At 45.3% G+C, this 6,331-nt stretch overlaps 1 pseudogene; it reads right to left on the bottom strand.

The window, feature by feature from the left end:
* Positions 1–1,997: 1,997 nt before the first annotated feature.
* LOC144769055 (proto-oncogene Mas-like) lies at positions 1,998–4,819 on the bottom strand (annotated as a pseudogene).
* Between the last annotated feature and the right edge of the window lie 1,512 nt (positions 4,820–6,331).

The raw sequence follows: 6,331 nt of genomic DNA, 5'->3' as shown, positions 1-6,331 counted from the left end.
GCCCCAGTAATGAAGTTGGCTAGTTCAGACGCTGCCTTCTCTGGGTCTGAAGTCAAGGAGATTGATCCAAAAAACGGGGCCAAGGAATCATTGGAAATGTTTTTGTAGTTTCGTTTAGATTCTCTAGAAGAGTACTCATTCATGGATGGCTCTATACTAGAGGTGGTAAGTACAATAGGTACTGCCAAATGATCAGTCCATACTAGCAGTTCCGGTGGGCCTGTACTGATCCGGGAATCATTGGAGAAGATTCCGTCCAGCGTATGACCAGCTCGATGTGTGGGTTCCTTGACCAGCTGTGTAAAACCGCAGGCATCTAGAGGGTCGACCAAGGATATAGTGTCTTTGGATGTAGCATCCTCTAGATGGAATTTAACGTCTCCTAATATGGTAAAGTGCGGTTTGCCAGCGTACGGTTCTAGTAATCTAAACAGATCACTGCTGAAATTTGATCTGAGCCCAGGGGGCCTATACATCAGAATCCCTGTGAATGACGAGGATGGCGATGAGGAAAGAAAGAAATGTAGAGCCTCAAAAGGGTCTGATGATTTTGACAGGGCATTAATGCTACAGGTGAGATGTGACCGGTAGAGGATAGCCAGGCCACCACCTCTACGCTTAACTCTGTCTAATCTCTGTAGAGCATAGTTCTCTGGGATAGCTAAGAGGAGGTCATGCCCCGATGTGTCTGTGGCCCATGTCTCCGTAATGAAGACCCATGCTGGTTTCCTAGCAGTCACGAAGTTGTGAAAATAAATGTTATTTTTAATTATAGAGCGGGCATTGGTCAGATAGCCATTCTCGAGATGGGCCTCATTGAGCAGTAAGCGTGTAGCCTGATCATGGTTACTGAATTTAGGAGTAGTGGATGAGCGTGTAGCCTGATCATGGTTACTGAATTTAGGAGTAGTGGATGAGTCATACATACATGTACCACAAAAGTACCCCTCCCGCAAAGCTTTAGGAGTGTATCTGTGATGACATGAGAGCAAACTGGGTTTCATAGCAAGCATATCTTGGAAGGAGTATGAGCGCACTACCTTAAAAGTAGGCTCAGCGTTCCCCTTATGCAGCCCGTACTCAGCACGGACGGGCGCAGACGGGCTGAACTCTGGCGTAACTCCGGCGTAGACCCGGCGATCCCGCTGCGCGTGACCGCTGCGCGTCGCCATGGCCTCTTTTAAATGTCCGTGCGGAGCTCTTGTGACGCCTAGAGCGTCCAGGTCGCCTTCCGGCGTGCGTCGGCTGTACTAATATGGCCGGCGCCTGGCTTCAAAGCTATAACTGGAGTGTGCAGAGTTTCGTGACCCGCCAAATAGCGGTGCGTTTAAGCTTTAGAACAGCTATTTTTTTACAGTGCAAGTATGCGGCCAAGTATTTTTAAAAACAAGGGAAATACAAAATCATAAGAAAATGAAATGTGACAACCCGGTAGTTTTTAAAATAGCCTAAAATTCGGCAATGCAATAAGGTGCTATCTGCCTGAGTCAGAGTCACCAGAGCACTGGTTTGCCCTCCTTTAAATGTCCGTGCGGAGCCCTTGTGACGCCTAGAGCATCCAGGTCGCCTTCCGGCGTGCGTCGGCTGTACTAATATGGCCGCCGCCTGGCTTCAAAGTATAACTGGAGTGTGCAGAGTTTCGTGACCTGCCAAATAGCGGTGCGTTTAAGCTTTAGAACAGCTATTTTTTTACAGTGCAAGTATGCGGCCAAGTATTTTTAAAAACAAGGGAAATACAAAATCATAAGAAAATGAAATGTGACAACCGGGTAGTTTTAAAATAGCCTAAAATTCGGCAATGCAATAAGGTGCTATCTGCCTGAGTCCCTACACCTCCGAAGCTGAACCCTTGATACATTAGAGAGCATCTTGTGAAAGAAGATCTGTCAGTGGGTTTACATCTGAAGTAGCTACCAAAATCTGATGTCTACTGTCTGTCCACATGCACTATGGAAAAATGACATGACAACCACACGTGGCAATGAAAATGTCTTTTTATTTGATACAAAATTAAACTTATTCTTCTGAGGTGGTGTAGGTGTAAAAGACATGTTCCATCATTTCAAATCTCACATGCCAGTCCGTCTCTACAATCCTGCACTGTGTATAGTGTGGGAGTGAAGTTATTACTTATGGCGATGCAATATGTCAAAGTCTGTGTTTTACAGCATCCTACTTCAGGGTCCTACAGAACTTGCTTTCAAGCATCGCCGTCACAAATGCCACTCTTTCTGTTCTTCATGAAACTCATATTGTCAGTATGAACATAAATTCCTTAATGATCAGCCTCAAGGCAGGTAGTTTCAGGTTACTAAGGCTTGGGTAAAATTGTCTTCCAAACATATCAGAACCAGGGTTTGTTTTTCTGAAAAATTCAGCTCCACCCAGTTTGTGTCTACAACATTCAATGGAAGAATCAGGAGTAACTTCAGTTCTTCTGGTGACGTCAGTTACTGCTGTCATCTCATGTTGACTGGTCCAGGGGGCACTTCATTTCCACTCCGGTCCTCCGTGCCAGAGAAGCAACCATGCCATTAATGCGGCGATCATTCATGGATTCTCTGTGGCCTCTTATAAGAAAAAGACACTTCTTTCATGAAATCCTTATCTGTCATTCATTTGACGTTGACTACCATTAAGTACATCACTCTCACTTCAGGTAAGCAAGAATTAGTGACTGGCACCCATATCTGCATCATCCATTGCCATTCACCAAGTACTCAGCTTCTTTGATGTGCCTAGACTAATGAAGCTTGCAAGGAGAAACCTCCACCGTTACGTGAAATTACAGGATTTCCAATAGGTCAAGGCGTCCTACACTCAGTAGCTCTTGAAACAAGTGCCTGGTCCAAAATGCATTAATACAGCATCATCCTTCTCTTTTAGGCACACTCTCTTCCACAAAACCCCCAAGGCATGATACCCACACATCCACAGTATCTCAGTTTCACGAATCCTACCCCAAGTAGGTGCATCCTTTAACATGATGCTGAGCCATCTCTGAATCACCTGTGTGTGGGCTGAATCATCTAGTGTCTTACTTTACGCTATTCCTGGCAGCAGCGGTACTGAGGAGCCCGTGCCCAGAAAGAGCCAGATAACTGTACTTGTGTCTATGTGTAGGAGGATTCTTCCCTCTGTACAGTCTTGCAGAAGGCATTTTTCCCTGAAATGCATTCCATTTCGCACTAACTCTTCTATCACAAATTGTCATGGACATCACTCTTCTCCTTTACCACAGTTGTGTCAGCTTTTCCTCAGTCTTTCATCTCTAAATGTTAACTTGCCTTCAAGCTTGAGAGTCTCACTCCCACCTTTAGGCTCTGAATTGGCTGAGCAACCAGCTTTATACTTGCATGTCACTGTTAAGTCAGATTTTGTCTCTATTTGGCACATAGAATTTGTTGTGTTACTGGTCAGTGGTGGTATTCCCTCAATCCTGAATTGAATCATAGGCAGAGATTTCCAAACAATTATTCGCCTGCCTACATCTCACCTCCACACGCGCAGTGTCTCCATTTTTGAACCCTTGGACTGTCCGGTAACGCCATGGCTATGTCACATCTCATAGTTCCTGTGAAGGGTTGACCTTGTCAGAGAGTCTTTGGAAGTGTTCAGATCTTACTACACAAAGGGGTCTCATTTTGTCACAAAGAAAAAACATAAATAACAGACATGCACTGGCATGGTTAGACTTTGCACACAGTTAACCATACGTGCACATCTGGAAATGGAACTTCTGTTGGCTTTCTCAGTTCTGTCCAGCTTTGTCTACAATATGCCAGTCATTAGGTTTGAAAGCTGATGTTAGAATCCATGGTATCGCTGTCTTCATTGGCTTTTGTCATTGCACATCCCACGCCCTTTTCCTCCTCTTCTTCCTCCCTGAAGACCTTCTTTAGGGCTCTCTCCAGATATTCACACACACCTTTCATGTTATGACTTCCCACCATGAAGTAGACAAAGGGGTTGGCGCTACTGTTTATTGAGATACATGCGTAGCTTGCAAAGAAAAAAGCCCCCGCAGAGAAAGAGGAGGGTAGGGCCTGCAGGTAAAGCAGAAGCCATAGAAGTCTCACGGGTGCCACCGAAATGAGTAAGACGATGACCGAGATCACAATGACCATGAAGAGCTTGGGTGGTTGGCCTTTCTTAGTCGTCCTTTGGATCTTTATCACCAGTATCAAGCTGGAGGAGACCATTATCGGAATAGTAATGACAAAGGTTAGGACCGACAGAAATATCTGGACTCCTGTACACCTCCCTGATATTTTGCCAAATATTTCTTGGGGACACACAAAGTTGTCCACCAGTGTCACCAAACCAGAGAGACACCACAGGAGGGAACACACTAGGACAGATTGGATTTTTGGCCGGCTGCAACGGTACCAGAAGGGGAAAAAGACAGACAAACACCTCTCCACACTAATGGCTGTTAGCAAAAACATGTCTGCAGTGTTCCCAAAATCACGAAAGACCTCTAGTATGTCTAAAACCTTCCTTGGATTGGCTATGTTGTGCTTAGGTTCCAAAAAAGAACGATTGTGATAGACATTACGATGGAGATGCAGATGAGGTAGATGAGGTCTGCGACCGCAAGGTTGAGGATGTAGACTGTGTATTTGGTCCTCTTGATTCTAAAGCCAAGGTACCAGAAGACCAAACTGTTCCCGATGATCCCAAGAAGAGAGATGACTAAAATGAAGCCGGCTACAGTGACAAAACCGCTCACGGATCCTGCTGCAGAATTACCCATTGCAGTCCCATTAATGACTCCTGCGCCAGTGTTGTTGAGGGACATGTTTCCAACATTTGCCATAGGTAGATCTTCCTGTGATCCTGTTGGGAAAAATACAAATTTACATTACTCTCAATATATTTTACCATGTGAAACAGACATACTATAGAGCACATGGTAGGGCTTTACACTTGAGATATATTATTCTTGAAGAAAAGCTAATGAAATAGTGTAAGTCCATTATATCTAGCTTTATAAAGTCCATTATATCTAGCATTACTCTTCACTACTGTGACATCTGATTCATTTAGTGTCTCAAGTCTATATCCTTCTGACCCTACAGGGAAAGTTTAATTATGGAAATGAACAATTACCAATGAGCAGTTAGATTTCTGCTTGATCTGAATTAAGTGACAGGCTGTTGAGGCATGTCAGTAGCCTGGTAGAGATGTTTCCTGTCCCTACAAGCAAGAGCACCACTCAGTGGGGCCTCAATCCAAAAACTAGTACTGCCTACATATTGTGACGTTGTGGGGATTTATGGTCATCTTTAAGGCGCAGTTTAATCTTTTCTCCTTGGGCATTACATGCAATTATATTTACATTTTGTAACATGAGCTCCCTCATCTGGGAATGATTACAAGTGCCAGAAAGTGTTTTCCTTCCCTTCGTAGTCATTGACACGACTTCCATCCAGAGGCTGCTTCAAGTGTAAGCCTGTTTCGAAGTCTGCACCTCAGTGACTAAAAGCTGCCCCATATTGGTCCAAGGGAAGTAGTGGGTCACTGACATTACACAATGGGGCACATTCACCTTCCATAAGTAAGGTGCACACCCTTCATGTCTTCTGACCACAGTCAGCAGATGAACATGCAAAAAGCAGCAGTGTTGCTGACTAGGTTGTCTGTCAGAGGACATGTAGGGGTTGGACCCAGGCCTTCTGGTTCAGGATCTGTACTTGCTAATGATGCTTTTGTGGTGATGCGTCCAGAGTACGGGAATGAGCCTTGTGCAAACCTCTACTATTGCATAGTACAGTTACTCAGAGGCTGAGATACATCTCTGGCTTTGAGTACATAACCTAGTCTCGCGTGACTCAAGCTCACGTGTATCAGAGTCCAGTAGGCATTGGGCTCTTGTAAGATAGACAGGGCGGAGCGTCTGTGTTTCTGGTCTGTGTTAGTGTGCCAGGGGTCGCTTATCGTCTTCACTGACACACACACACTTTGCTGTGTCCTTAATAAGCTTGGGGACACCTGAACATAGATGGTAGCACCACCCCTTTGACACCCCGATGAAACCGCAGCAGTGACCCCCATCTTCATGCTTGGACCTCCACGTCCCTCCTGTACTCTGCTGAGTGGCCTCCTGCTATCCCCACCTTGACCTCTGAGATCATGGTTAGCAAAGGCTGGGTCAGGGATACCAAAGGGCTAGCCAGGGGACCACGCGATTGGACTGCTGCCACCTCTGTTTAACCTCCTTGCCATCAAACATCTCCAAAGTACTCAAGTAGATCTGGTGCTAAATCCGGTTCTGTCAGCTCTGAAGCAGCAACATCTTGAAAGGGACTCCTGCGAATCCCAAACCGCA

The sequence above is a fragment of the Lissotriton helveticus genome, chromosome 1_1, assembly GCF_964261635.1.
Source record: "Lissotriton helveticus chromosome 1_1, aLisHel1.1, whole genome shotgun sequence".
In the NCBI taxonomy this organism is placed as follows: domain Eukaryota; kingdom Metazoa; phylum Chordata; class Amphibia; order Caudata; family Salamandridae; genus Lissotriton; species Lissotriton helveticus.
Note: the sequence above shows the minus strand (reverse complement) of the source record. Positions and strands in the feature narration are given on the sequence as shown.